The 15,909-nt window shown below is 32.2% G+C and overlaps 1 pseudogene; it reads right to left on the bottom strand.

Moving 5' to 3' along the window:
• Positions 1-484: 484 nt before the first annotated feature.
• On the bottom strand, positions 485-13,472 carry LOC140021029 (linamarin synthase 1-like; annotated as a pseudogene).
• Positions 13,473-15,909: the final 2,437 nt, after the last annotated feature.

The following is a 15,909-nucleotide window of genomic DNA, read 5'->3' on the forward strand; positions in this document are numbered from 1 at the left end:
ACTGATTGATCTTGTTTAACCTTCTTTCTTTTTTCTCTTTTGTTGGTCCTTCTTCTACAGAACAGGAGACTAGTGGAGCGTAGATACTTAGATCATCTGTCAACTCGTGCGAGCTCATAAAATCAATACTGATGAATCTAGTAATCCTGTGATATCTGTATGTTGGATCAAATACAAGAGATACTTGTAGGAAGCACCCTTTCATTAGATTATTCTGTCTCTGAGCATATTATCTGCCTTCATTATGCCCTGTTGGTGTTTTCTTCAATTTCATGATAAGCAATTAACAGATATGTTAGCTAAGAAAACAAAAAAAAAAAAAATAAAAATTGACGCTTTATTGAACCTTCTAATTGCAACGTTCTTCTTAATCTAAGGCATGCAAGCCCAAATACAGATGTAGTTTAAAATGAATAGGACTAACATACACCAAAATGAAAGATGATAAGCAGCAAAGGAGGGAAGAAGAAGGATGATTGAATTATTTTGAGTATCAAAGCCATTTCAGCCAATTCTTTTCCTTTCAGGCCACAGGAGAAACATTTTTTGCAACTCATCCCTTGTAATGAAGAGCCTCATTGATGAACTTGTCGAAATTAATGTAAGATGATCCCCCTACCTCAGTTGCTTCCTCAGCTTTCTTCTTCTATTCTTTAGCTTTGAACCTCATTTTTCCCCTTCCTCTCCCACAATTATTTCGCGTACAAGTTCTGCAACTTCATCGTACTTCACGTCATGATTTATTTCCATTCCAATTCCCCATTTCTCACAAGAGTAATGACAATTAGTTTGCTAATCAGCAAAGAAAGGCCAGCAGATGATAGGCACACCAGCACAAATAGTTTCCATCATAGAATTCCATCCACAGTGAGTCAAAAATACGCCAATAGTTGAATGCTCCAACACTTTCTCCTATGCACACCAGTTTGTTAAGAACCCTCTATCCTGAATCTCTTTCAGGAAATCTTCAGGCAACATTACTGATTATCCTCCCTGCATTACATCAGGCCGAACAATCCATAAGAACTGTTGCCTGCTGGTAGCAAGTCCCCAAGAAAATTCTCTGAAATGATGGTCAGTCATGGTTGTTACACTTCCATAATTAACATAAACAACTGAGTTTGGTGCTCTTCGATCCAGCCACTCGAAAACTTTCGAGTCAGGCTTCCATAAACTTGAATTTAGGGAATTGACTTGACTTTCAGGAACAACGTGCCTAGATAATAATTGTAGAGGGCCTATTGCATAAATATTTGGGAAATTGAACTTCAAAATGACTGCCTCCAATGCTTCTGTTTCAAATTCATCGAAGGCATTGAAGATTATTGCTGGAGCTTTCAGACAACTCTGTGCTTCCTCTCCCATGAAATCAAACATGATGTCATTGGATCGATTGCTCTTAAAAAGCTTCGAAGGTCCCTGAATTTTACATTGCTCATGCCACAAATCCAATCAACAAGCTTATCAAGAGTACCATCTGTAACGTAATCGTCATCTGGATAGAAAAGCGAAAAACCATTTTTCAAGATTGAGGAACAATTATGAAGACTGTCAAGCAATGAAAATCAAAATTCAAACATTTGAACAACCATCCTTATCAAGTTTTATTCCTTTCAGTATCTGTGTTTCAGAAAATTCATATAGGATTATCTACCAAAGTTGTTGACGCATTAATCAAAATGGTAAAAGAAAGAAGAAAAATTAGAAAGACTGTGTTGAGATTTGCCAACTTTTCCTATAGATTTTATCAGATTGAGTTTGATATCAAAATAATTTAGTTATTAGAAAAATAAGGATATTTGTTAACCAAAAATCATGTGGTTTGTTAACAAATATTTTAACTAAGATTTGCTAGTAGAAGAAGATTATATTTTGTTGAAATTTTTAAGATAATTGTTAGTTGGATATTTTGCTAGTTTGTTTCATGTAATCACTACAAATAGTGAGTTGATGAATGTAGAACACAAGCTCATTTTTCATCTTTAATACAAGTCTCTTATAAGTTTTTTTTGCAACACTAAGGTGTTGTTTCTTAGTTTATATTTCAAAAAACCAACAAAGTGGTATCAAGAGCCTAAATCTTAAGGGCCTCTTTCTTTGAGAGTGAGTGAATCTAGTGAAAATCTCTTTTTCACTATAAAATTATACATTTAAGCCTTCAACATCAAAATGTCAGGAAACAACTTCTTGTCGAATCCTTCAAGTTTCACTGGTGACAACTACTAAATTTGGGCTGTCAAAATGAAGTTCTATTTGGTGGCTATGATCTTTGGGATATGGTAGAGACAGATCCTGTTTCTGAATTGTCGGAAGATCCAACTATTACAGAGATGAGAGCCCAGAGGAATGCCGTTAAAATGAGATCAAAAGTCATGACATGCATTCATTTAGCAGTTTTCAATGCAGTATTTACAAAAATTATGGCTTGTGAAACTGCAAAGGAAGCTTGGGATGCTCTTAAAGTGACTTTTTAAGGCAATGACAGAATAAGACAGATTCAAGTTTTGAACCTTAGGAGAGAATTCGAACTCTTTAGGATGAAAGACAAGAAAACATTAAAGAGTATTCTGACAGACTCTGAAATGTTGTGACCAAAATCAAGTTGATTGGAGAACAACTTTCGGATAGCAAAGTTGTAGAGAAAGTATTGATAAGTTTACCAGAAAGGTTTGAAACCAAGATTTCCTCCCTTGAAGATTCAAGGGATCTCTCTCGAATGACCTTGCCAGAATTGATCAATACTTTAGAGGCACAAGAACAAAGACGAACCATAAGAACTGAAGAAATCATTGAAGGTGCTTTTCAAGCAACAAATAAGGATCAAATTCGACAAGGTGGTAGAAATGATCAAGAGAAAAATAGCAAAGATGAGAAGAAAAATGGTAAAAATCTTCCGTATTCACACTGTAAGAAAACCTCACATCTTCAATATATTGTTGGTTTAAACCTGACATTCATGTAGGTTTTGTAAGCAAATGGGACATATGGAGAGAGTTTGCAAAAATAAAGGAAAAAGAAGACTTCAATCTCAGATGGTTGATGAAGAAGATGAGAAGCAACCTTTTGTGGCCACTTGTTTTGCAAACAATAATTTTAGTTCTGAAACTTGGCTAATAGACAGTGGTTGCACTCATCACATGGCATATGAAGAATCTATGTTTAGAAAACTTGATAAATCGCAAATCTCCAAAGTCAAAATTGGAAATGGAGGTTATATTGAGGTGAAAGGCAGAGGTAGTGTTGCTATTGATTATGGTTCAGGTATCAAAATTATTTTTGATGTTTTATATGTACCTGAAATTAATCAAAATCTATTAAGTGTTGGACAGTTATTGGAGAAGAATTATTCTATCATTTTCAAAAACAGGACCTGTGTTATACATGATCCAGTTGTGAATGAGTTTTTCTCAGTGAAAATGAGAGGCAAAAATTTTGCTTTGAATTTGTCAGAAATTGACAATACTAAGGTATAGTATTTTGAATCAAAAAATTCAGATATTGCTAAAATTCAGGAGGAGATCACTGATGAGGCAATTGAAGGAGTTTATGTTGTGAAAATTCATGAAAAGCTACCCAAAGATGATGGTGGTGACAAAACTGATAAAAAATCATACAAAAATTTGAAGGATTGCTTTATGTCTCTGATAGCAATCATTTTTTGTATTGCAAATTTCTTCTTCAGGTTCATCTATTACATATGGGAGTTCCACTTTCAAGTTGCAAAGAAATCATTTGAATACATCAAAAAATTTGGTATTGATTTTGAAGTTTGGCTCAAGAAACATTGCAAGACTGATTACCAGATTGCAGACATTTTTATGAAACCATTGTCCAAAACAAGGTTCAAAAATTTAAGAAAACAATTGAAAATCTACAGCAAAAATGGCAAGAAGGAGTGTTGAGATATGCCAACTTTTCCTACAGATTTTATCAGATTGAATTTGACATCAAAATAATTTAGTTATTAGAAAAATAAGGATATTTGTTAACAAAAGATCATGTTGGTTTGTTAACAAATATTTTAGTTAAGATTTGCCAGTAGAAGAAGATTATATTTTGTTGAAATTTTTAGAATAATTGTTAGTTGGATATTTTACTAGTTTGTTTCATATAATCACTATAAATAATGAGTTGATGAATGTAGAACACAAGCTCATTTTCCATCATTAATACAAGTTTCTTATAAGTTTTTTTTGCAATACTAAGGTGTTGTTTCTTAGTTCATGCCCCAAAAAACCAACAGACTGCTTCTGTTGTTTATGACAGCTAATATGTATCATCAGTTTTGCTATCAACAACTTATCAGTGCACATGTATACTTACTAATATGGTAGCCCATCTCAGTAGATCTAATTGAAGGAGTTACTTAACATATTGCAATCCTATCTTTCTTTTTGTGATAATTTCATGAACCTTCTTTAAGGTTTTTCGTAATATCACTTAGCATTAGCGGTGGAGTCAAGTCTTATAATCATTGGGGCCCGTACTGTATTTCTAAATTGATATTATTGTTATGTTAAAAAAAGTAGTTTACATTAAGATTGTATTTTATCTTGAATTTTCAAGTTTTAAGCTTCTAACATTATTTCTTTTCCATATCCTATTCAATTTTGTATGTTAATAGCTTCCAAACAATTTCACTGATGAAGAGATGTCTAGAAGAAAATACTAATATTTTGGGGCCGGGGAGGGGAGGGGAGGGAGGGGTAATGTTTGGGGAGATTGGGATTTTTCAACATATAAGGGGCAATGTAAATCAAAAATTGTATTTTCCAAAATATAGGGGTTACAATTATAAGAAAAAAACTAAAAAACTTTCAAATCTTTCAAGCCCATCCTTCATTACAGGATGGCTCTATCATTCCTTATCATCCATGAGATTTTAAAAATATTCCTTACCTCGTCAGTTTGAACTGTCTAGATATTTCATTAAATGCCATCAACTGACAACATTACCCTTGCACTATTAATAACTACTATTTTACCAAAAAAAATCCAAAAGGAAGAAAAAACTTTTAAATAAAATAATTATGGACAAAAGATAACCAAATTGACATTCCAAATTGGTTTGTATTTCTCTGTGTCTCCAACTGGTACTTGAACTTTGTCTATAGTTGGTCACTTGAAGAATTTTAGTAAATAATTAACACCTTGGAGAATTTTATCAGTCGAATTTGTAGAAGGCAGGCAAATTTTTTTACAAAGTGCATTCTAATAAATGATGTTATGTAAGTTGCATTTAAAATTAAATTAATATTTTCATACGTGTGGTATGCATGCAACCTCCACTTATAAAAAAAGTTATTGAAAATATTAGTTTAAGAATTATTTTGTAACCAAAATTTTTTTAGCTTTGCTATTACCCTTATTTATCCTATTTATGAAGCTTACAATAGAAATAAAAATTAAAATAAGGCTAAAAGGTAAATGTAAAAATATGAGAGGTTGCATGTAAGAAACTTGAGTCAGATGGAATTCCTTGCTCCCACGCGTTTGCAGTTATGAAAGCGGAAGATATGGACGAGATTCCTAAATCATGCATTCTGTTTAGATGGACTCAGCAAGCAAAGCCAGCAGAAAAAAAAATTCTATTCAACTTGAAGATTCAGCAATTCAAATAGCTCAATTTGGTGCTTTATATGCATTAAGTAATCAAATGTGTTTTTATGCAGTTAAGACACAACAAGGATATGATGAAGCTAGAGATTGCATTATAAATTCAGCATCTCGTTTCAAAAATCTTTGGGTGAATGACACGCCTCTAGTGCATAAAGCTAAATGAAAGGACAATATGATGGATGAGTCCACAAAGAGGAGTGATTTTGATGTTCCTGATCCAATTCTGTAACAAAGTCCATAAAGCAAAAGTACTACTTATTTGCATCTTTCCTGTAACATTATTTTTTCTTGCAATTTTCTATTTTAGTTATCCATTCGACATTAGTACGGGCATAGATACGGATTAAGCAACTAGTTTGAGGAGTAATATTTTTTATCATAAAATTAATTTGAATTGAATTAACAAGTTGATATTTTCAAAAAAAAAAGTGTAATTTTTTGGGACTTAGATTGTCATTTTTGAAAAAATTTTAAAAAACTATATTTTAGCAATTGTTGTCGTTGACACTTAATTGTCTAGACCAACTTTTATCAGTTATCCGCATACAATTGGTGTCATTAAGAATAATTGAAGTTCTGATAGCAATACTCTATTCAAATGTAAATATCAACCCAAGTGACAAAATAAATGATAACTAAACAAATGAAATATGAGCTCAATTAATCGTGTTCAGACTACAAATTCGGTTAATGGATAATTAGTATATACTAAATTGTATTTCCATTTGTAGAAAAATAATATGCATTTTATATCTACTAACGAATAAATTACTGATGTTTTAAATAAATCAAACCTAAACTCATGGTGTGATATGTATGCAGTTGCTCACATTTATATTTATGCCATCATCCTTTCTTTCCATTTTCTTTTTAATAGTGCAAATTTCTTTTAACTATATTGGTAAAAAAAATAAAATACTTTACTAATTATTCCAATTTATTTAGCAAGTGTTAGTAATTTCATTAGAAATTATGCTATGTAAAAATGGTTTAATAATTTTTTACTAAACATAAATACTGCATACAAAAGAAAAAGATATTTGATTTTGTTTTACTTTGATTAGAAAAACTTGTGGTAGTAATAACGAAAATGGTGACAGTGGTGCAAATTTTGAATCAACAATCAACGTACCCTTGATTATGGTAATTTTTTAGTAGATCAGACCAATATATGCCATAAAGTGGTAAGATTTAATCATTTATGAGTTGACAATTTTAGCAGTCTATACACCCTTCACCTATAAAAAATTATGATTATTATAAAATGACATTTTATAATAATTTACATAATATTTGCCAACTAAAAATAAGTTTGATAAAAAAATATGCATACAAATCTATAATGTAAATGATACAAAATATATTTGAAAGTCACAAAACTTAATATATGGGTAAATTTAATAATTTTCAAAGATCATGCTACATTAATACACCTTTAACTTTTATAATTGTGACCTAGAAAATAAATTTATTAAAATTTTACCATTTTATTAAATTCATAAGTATTAATATACGGAAATTGTGATGTATAGATAAGTGCTATTCTATATATAACTCGAAAGATTTGTTATTGTCATCCAAACTGTCTAACCTTTCACAAATTCAAAAATAATTCAAAAATTTGTAAAATGACAAATTATTCTTACATAATTTATAAGGTCATGTGAAAAAATAGCCTTCATAGTATATTTAAAATGCTTGAAACACATAACATTTATAAATGATGCATACAATCGTTTATTAGACATTTACGTTATGAGCAATTACTAACTATAATACTTAGTTTCAATCATTAATAAAAAATCTTAGCATTATTTTAAATAAACTTCCTAATACTTGTTTCATATAAGTTTCTTTAAGTAAAATAATAAATTTATGCCACAAACTAGTAAGTTTTGACGATTAACCAAATTTATTATTCTATCAACAAGATTTACTGTTAATCTATAAAAACTTACTATTACTTGAAATAAACTTTCTCTCCAAAAAGTAAGTTTCCAATATAGAGTAGTAATTTATTTTAAAAACAGTAATTTTTCATATTTAATTCGATTTGCCTCGGGTTAACTTACTATTTTTAATGCGAAATTTACTAACCAAATTTTTAGGTATTATCTTATTTAGATGACCGGTCCAACAGATAATCAAATGATCGTTAAACGTATTTTTACCTGTCATATTAGGTAAAACCAGTTTCATTATCATAATTATGTTACTTCAGACTTTTCCAAAAATGGAAAAAAAGCATTTGTTTTTGTTCGGTAGATAGAAAAAACATTTGCAAACTTGTCTCTATACCCTTCTCAATCCCTCCCTATCCCTCTCGCTTACACAACATCATCTTCCACACCAATACGACCTTACACAGAGTCATTCTTACCTGGTATTTACTTCTCCATCTTGAGTCATTCTTACCAGTGAAAATAAGTCCAACAAGTCTTGGAAGCCTATCGGTTTGCGTCATTCTCTGGAAAGGTCCTTCTTTTTAGCGTCGTTCTCTAGAAAGGTCCTTCTTTTCTTGATTTCACCACGAGAAAGCTATTAGCAGACGAGAGGAAGAGTAGCTCCCAAGGAGGGTCAGCAGAGCAAGGCAAACAGCAAAGGCACTACGCTCTTGGTGCTTTTGCCATTTCACTCTCACAAGACAAGATCATTATACAACCTTGGGATGGTCTAAAACTTGCACCTTTACTACAAAAATTGGTTTTTTTAAGTAAAACTTAGTACTTCATCTTTGTGTTTTAATTTTTTTCTTTCCATATCTAAAAACTTTCTAGGAACATCATTCATGGCTCAATGAGGCTGGAGTTGTGCTACTAGTCATCAAGCAAGACCCAGGTTCAGGTAACGACCCTATCTCCCAATATTTAGTATAATATTTTACTAGTAATGAGCGGTAGTTTTGGACATTAATGTATTTGTTAACCTATTTTTAAGATATGTTGTTATGAACTGAGTCTTATGGATGGTGATGGAGCTAATCATATGATCAGCTACAATGATGATCAAATGAAAAGCAATTGAAAGTTAGTTACTGCCAGCAAGCAAGAAGTTAACAGTTTGCTAGAATAATAGTGTTAGGTAATAGAGGGAATTTTGTAGTGCTTATTACTAAATCTTCAACCCACTTTCTGTATATAAATAGAGGATTGATTGTATCTTAGGCATCAATGATTTGAGTTGTAATAACTTCTCCTCTCTGGAATAATAAAATCTTCCCATTCTCCCTCAACCTCTTCTCTGATACTTACCTCTTTCTCAATTCTCACTTCTTCTACTTTCTCCCTAAACTCTCTTTTCTGAACCAGATCATTATATATGTGTCCTATAATATAATATTTAATATTTTAGTTTGGTATTAGTGAGTAATATTTAGTATAATATTTTACTAGTAATGAGCACTATTTTTTGATGGTAATGTGTTTATTAATCTATTTTTTTAAGATATGTGTCCTATAATATAATATAATATTTTAGTTTAGCAGTAATGAGGAGTGGGCACTAGTTTTGCATATTAATGTATTTGGATATTTGGATGTTAATGTATTTTTAAGATATTTGGATATTAGGATATTAATGTATTTGTTAATTTATTTTTAAGAAATATGTTGGGCTATTGTTGGATTGGAAGTAATCTCTTCACAATATAAAGCTCTCCACCCTGAAGAGGAGCACCAATCATTGTCTATACAGAAGGCTGTCAACTGCGTTAGAGACTACTACTATAGCATGCAAGTACCGGACGATGTGAAGGAAGACGCATACTCTTGTCAACGGGTATTTGAATACGTCAATGGGCTTGTTTGGATTGAGATGATTTCAAGTAAAATAATTTGTTTTACAAATTCCAACTACATTTTTATTTTCTCAGTCACCTTTTTATCTCATATATATCACAATACAAAAAATGCTACAGTAATTATCTCAAATAAATCATCCAAATAAACTCCTATCCAAACAAACGCAATGTTTGAATGAGGATTATCCATGGGATCGTGCCAACAGGAGGTGTAATCCACCTCAAAATGTAAGTTTGTTCTAGTTAATGTTTTCTGTAATTTTTTTAAAAATAGCTAATACTAAATAAAATGTTTGAATTTTTGTCTTTACAAACAAAGCGATTCTTTGCAAGAAGTTTTATACAGCCAAGCACAAAGGAAGAAGTCAATTTGGCACTCTCACAATTTCCTCTTATTGGTGTAGTGCGTGTCTATCAAAGCTTCATCCGTCTCAAGGGAAGGGTTAGGAAAAGAATCAACTAAAATTATGTACATGCACAATCATGTGTTTTGACGTAAAATTGAATGTTATTGCATTGTAGGACATTTATCATGGACCAACGGAGGAGGAAAATTATTTGGGACTTCATGCAATTTTGTTGACGGGGTTTTGGGTCAAAGATGGGGTTGAGATATTTCAATCCAAGAATTCATGGGGTACTGGTTTTGGACACAATGAGATTAGAAAAATTAGAAGAGAGCTCGTCTCCAAGATAATGTATCCTACGGATATATTTTGGTGTCATAGGGGACTAAAATCCTATCAAGTAGGCCTTTCCAAAGGTAAGGAAGAGGACAAAGATGGGGGTGGAAATAAAGGAAACAAAAGAAGTGGCAAAAGGGGAAAACTTGGTGCTTCTTCCAAAAATCAATGGCAAAGGGAGAAGGAAGCCTAGTGCTTTTCAGCAAATGAAGCTGTGAGTTCTGCATTTTGCAGTGTATATATCTATTGAGCCAAAGCATATTTTAGGATGTTATTTATTTTTGATTATGTGTTGATTTTCATGAATGTTAACATGGGCTTTGATAATAGGATATTTGAGGTTTTTCTTTCAAAAGTAAAAATGATTTGGGGGATACTTGTTCATATTCTGAACTCTCTTAAAGGTTATTGTTAATTTTTAAGCTCATTACTTTCTCTGTCTCTGCTGCTGGCGATTTGTGTTGCAAACTTAGGGGGATTGGCTTTAAGTATGAGAAATGCCAATTTTGAGAATTGTTTAACCTTTTTATGTTTCTCTAGAACTGTAGCTTATTATATTCTGTAGGTTTAACTTGTGCGTCTATAAACATATGGTACCTCATTGTCATAAGATTCTGATTTTTAGTCCTAGCTTTTCAGCGTTAATATTGGCACATGATTACATGCTGATCTCAATATCTTGATCTTGTAGAATTCCAATATGGACAAGCTTAAACTAAATGTGCCAAAGTTGCCTTAACTTGAACTTAATGCTTTTAGCCAGAGGCTGCAAAAGAATAAGAATCATGCTTATAAAATGCCTTAACTCTCGTATACTTGTTTCCAGCATGAAAGCATAAAATGCTTGAAATGGTTATCACCACTGTGAATCTAGTCTTCTCTTCTCATGCACTGCATTTTAGTAGTTCAAAAATTTGAGTAGTTTAGGAATCTAACTTTTTGTCAAATACTTGCTATTTATTTCAATCTACGACTTGTTTCCTGTTTGCCATTTCCTTGCAGGTTAACATAGCTCTTCATGTTCTTACACGCCCTGTGGCAGATCAGGTTAACTGTCTATCGAACCCTTGGTTGCTCTGAAGGCCGTGGTTGTAGGTTAACTTTAATGCATGGGCCTTGCCTTCCAGAGTTCATGATACTTTGAAGGCCGTGGTTGCTCATTACAATGCAAGCGAGCTCATAACTCAAAGAGAGGTGAGGACCAGATATTTGCTCAATTAGAATTCTTTAACTGTAAGGGGAATAAAGGAAAACTTCTGATATACAAGAACTTGTTCTTATCTGGAAATGCATTTTATCAGTCACATAAACATGAAAGTGACATAGACACGAGCCTTTCTAAGTATGACATTGATCTTTCTAATAGATATCTGTCAGGTGCTTAGTTTTTAGTTGTGCTCAATCAAACATTCAATGGATCCTTCTTTATCTTTTCTAAGATTACAGGAGGTATACATTTGTTGATTTTTGTTTATGCAGACTGTCAGTCAGGAAATTCGGGGCCTTTTGGCTAGAAAAGCAGCCTTCTTTAACATTTCACCTGATGATGTTTCTATAACCTGTCTGACTTTTGGAAGGGAATTTACTGCTGCAATTGAGGCAAAGCAAATTGCTGCACAAGAAGCTAAGACAGCTATATTTATTGTGGAAAAAGCTAAATAGGAGAATAAAAGTGCCATAGTCAGAGCATAGGTAAGATAATTTCTTCAGTTACTTGAACATTGTATGTGCAACCAGTTTCACAAAACACAAAAGTTGTAACTCTTTGAGTTAACTTTTCATGCTTCAAGAATCATTTAATTTGGAGTTCTGCGGACCGAGATATGGCCAAAATACCATCAACTGGTCAGAGCTCTGTTTCATCTTTTGATCATGCATATGTACTTCTGTATCTTGACTTTTTGACAAGAAAGACGACTAAACTGGATTTCGATATCTTCATACCAAATGTAGATCTCTTTCTTAGCTTCAAAATGGTTAAGAATTATCTCAATCCAATACTTGTATCTCAAGATATTGCCAAAATACCACAAGGTGTCAAAACTGTCTTTACTTGCATTCCTTCCTTTAAATGTTTTGCACTTCATGTCTTCTTTAAACCGTTTCAATTCATCAATAATCATCCAATTCTCTTCTCAATTCATGCCGATTGATGATTGAATCACCAAACCTACAAAAACATGAAATTTTCACTATTAAAATTCATAGAAATGTAATTTTTGCCACTTAAACCACAAAATGTATATTTTTACCAAAATCTGGTCAGTGCTCTGTTTCATCTTTTGACCATGCACATGTACTTCTGTATCTCAACTTTTTGACAAAGAAGACGACTGACTGGATTTCAATGTCTTCGTACCAAATATAGATCTCTCTCTTAGATTCAAAATGATATAAGAATTACCTCAATCTGATGCTTGTATCTCAAGATATTGCCGAAATATCACAATGTGTCAAAACTATCTTCAGTTGCATTCCTTCTTTTGAATGTTTTACACTTCATGTCTTCTTTAAACCACTTCAAATCATTAATAATCATGTAATTCTCTTCTCAATTCATGCCAATTGATGATTGAATCACAAACCTACAAAAACATGAAGTTTTCGCCATTAAAATCCATGAAAATGTAATTTTTGCCATTTAAACCACAAAATGTATATTTTTACCAAAATTCTAGTTAATTAGTTATAAAACTAAATAAAACACACCAAAATTAACTAATAAAATATACTAAAAATATGTAAAATATATACTTATCAATACCAATTAAGTTGAGATGGAACGTTAAAGACAATAATAGCATAGTCCGGAGACAACAAAACAAATAAAGAAGAAGTTTATAGTACATACTTTTGAATGGAAAAATTCCTCTTCTGATAAGCTCTCTATAGTGCAAGTATCCAATGAAAGAACAAGCAGAAGCAGTCCGAAATTGAACTTCAAGGATGCCCAAATCTTCAGCAGCTTTGATGACAAAGCGCATGCCACCATCAGAAATCACACAACTAACAGGGGGCACTTCAGAAGACGAGTTCAGTTTAATCAAAAGCTCCTTAAAAGGAACCAAACAATTTTTTCTGACAGAATCACAAATCGGAGGTACATCTTGAGTGGCATCTTTATCTGATGTTGGCATCCCATCAGGGATAGTCTCAAACCTGAAATCATGGAACCTTTTAACTGATTCTGGCCCTTTTGATCGAATCAAACGTTTGTGGTTAAATTCAGTGTTGACAAAGGTTATATGGAACCCTTTGGCATGCAAAACCTTAGCGAGTCTTATTAATGGGTTAACGTGGCCTTGAGCTGACAATGGAACCAAGACTGCATGAGATTTTTCTGTGGTTCTTGTGGTTTCCAGAGAACCCATTTTCTATTTAAATGAAAGTCGAAGGCGAAGTATTATGCATAAGTCCCTAATTGATGGTGCCATTTATGGGATTTGGGGCAAAAATTAATTCAGACCATACACAAAGGTCTACACAAGTCATACACTATACTACAAAATATAGTACAAAACATTTGTTTCATGGGTAACACACGTCCAATGAAAATCAAAGTGAACTTTTTAAATTTTTGTTGTGTATATTTAAAAGGGTTAATTACACTTTACTCCTTGAATGTGGTGTTCATTTGCACTTTCCCCTTGAATAAATAAAAGGCACTTTGTGCTTGTAGAATTTAGGGAAAAAATACCTTCTAATAAATCTGCTTAACAGAGTAGGTGTAGAATAACATTTATCATGTCCAAAAAAAAAGAAAAAAATCTGCTTAGCGGATTAGCCAAAAAGACAAATGAGCCCTTTAATTAAGTTTTAACTAAAGTAACAAAAGTTAATTATGAGCAGATATATTTTTCAAAAAAATAAACATGAAATGAGGATATATATATATATTTAACTATTACTGATTCATTTACTGCATATTTATTTACTGTAAACAAACTTGAAGATGGTTCATCAATATTCTAAGATGACCATGTTGTAATGCAATAAGATCCCATTAAATATGTTTGCAATAACATATAGTCCACTTTCGCTAGTAAAATATTTTATCAAATAATAGCAGCCTTTTTTATTGTTTTCATAAGTTGAGCTTAAGAAAAATATTATAATTCAATTATCAAACTTTAAGCATGTACAAATGAATGAATAATCATATAAATTGGATGAGGAAACACATTTTTTGAGTTATTTTATGAAGGGTATAATTATACAATATCCTTAACCGTCAAAGTTTTAAACAATTTATTAGTTAAAATTGCAAGCATCATATTTTTCTCGGAGCAAAGAGAATATTGTTTGCATTTAGTGGGAAAAGTGCTTATTATTCCCACATGCAGGGGGCAAACTACAATCAACTTTTTGAGAATTTGAAACTTCAATAATTCATGACTGGGTTACCTTTTTCCCACGGGGATGTCATGCCACAAGATGGCCTATGCAGACTAGTACACTTGTCCAACATTAATTGTATAATATAGCTTAAGAATTTTATGGCTAAAAAAATTCATTTTTAAAAGTACACAATAAAGACATATAGTGACCCAAAGACGTCAACCAAATGATATTAAAAGCAACCTCTTCCTATTTATATTGCCAACTTTTTTGGGTGAAATCCTTAAAAATTATTAAATGAAACATGGGAAAAGTTTAGAGATTTGTTTCGAAAATATCCATACCATGGATTTCTCGATTGGCTAATTGTACAAATTTTCTATATTGGTTTATCCTTTTCTACTAAAACTACTATCGATGCAGCCGCAAGTGGAGTTTTGAAGGCAAAATCATCTCAAGAATCTCAAGATTTGATAAAGAAAATGGCAGTAAACAATTATCAATGGGCTAATGAAAGAGATAATCTAAGGCACCTAACATGTATGATTGAAAGTGCTTAGTGCTCAAATGAGCAATATGATGAAGGTGTTGAATAGACAAGTCGGATGTAGTACACATTCTTCTTCCATTGTGCATGTTGCTTGTTGTTTTATATATAGAGGTGATCATGAGGCTAACGAGTGTGTTGATCTTGAGTAGGTTCAATTTGTCAATAATTACATTAGGAATGCTCAAAATAATCCATACTCAAATACATACAATTCGGGATGGAGAAATCATCCATATTTTGAGTGAAAAGATTAAGGCAGCCCTCAAAGACTGACTAATCTGTCGGAATTCTAATTAAGGCAACCACAGACGAATACTAAACCGGATTGGGAGATAGCGATCGAGAAGTTAGCTAAGGGCATTTCGAAAAGATTTGAGCGAATTGAGGGGTGGTTAGACTAATTGATTGGGATTATAGAAAGATGGGGGTTCAAATTGGTCAAATTGCTAATTCAATTAACAACAGAAATTCTGGCGAATTGCCGAGTAAAACTGAAATGAATCCAAGAGAACATGTCAATGCTATCACTCTTAGAAGTGATAAAATGGTTGAGGGACCTAACTTAGGCAATTCAAGTGGTGATAAAAATAAGGAGCAAGTAATTGAAGGAGTGAAAGAAATCCAAAATGATCATGTTGTAATTGATATAGAAGTACTTCCTCCTAATTTAAAGTTTAATGTGATTCCTTTTCCACACAGGTTGTAGAAAGATGGGAAAGATCGAGAGTTTGAGAAATTTTCAAAATTTTTAAACAATTACACATTAACATTCCTTTTATTGATGCTATTACATAGATTTCCTCTTATGCGCGTTTCTTAAAGGATATCATGCCAAAAAAGAAGAAAATTGTGGATAATGAGATGATAAAATGTATGAACCCTAAAAACCCAATGTATGTTTCGATCATTTTACATATGCA

Source organism: Coffea arabica, chromosome 1e (genome assembly GCF_036785885.1).
Source record: "Coffea arabica cultivar ET-39 chromosome 1e, Coffea Arabica ET-39 HiFi, whole genome shotgun sequence".
Lineage (NCBI taxonomy): Eukaryota > Viridiplantae > Streptophyta > Magnoliopsida > Gentianales > Rubiaceae > Coffea > Coffea arabica.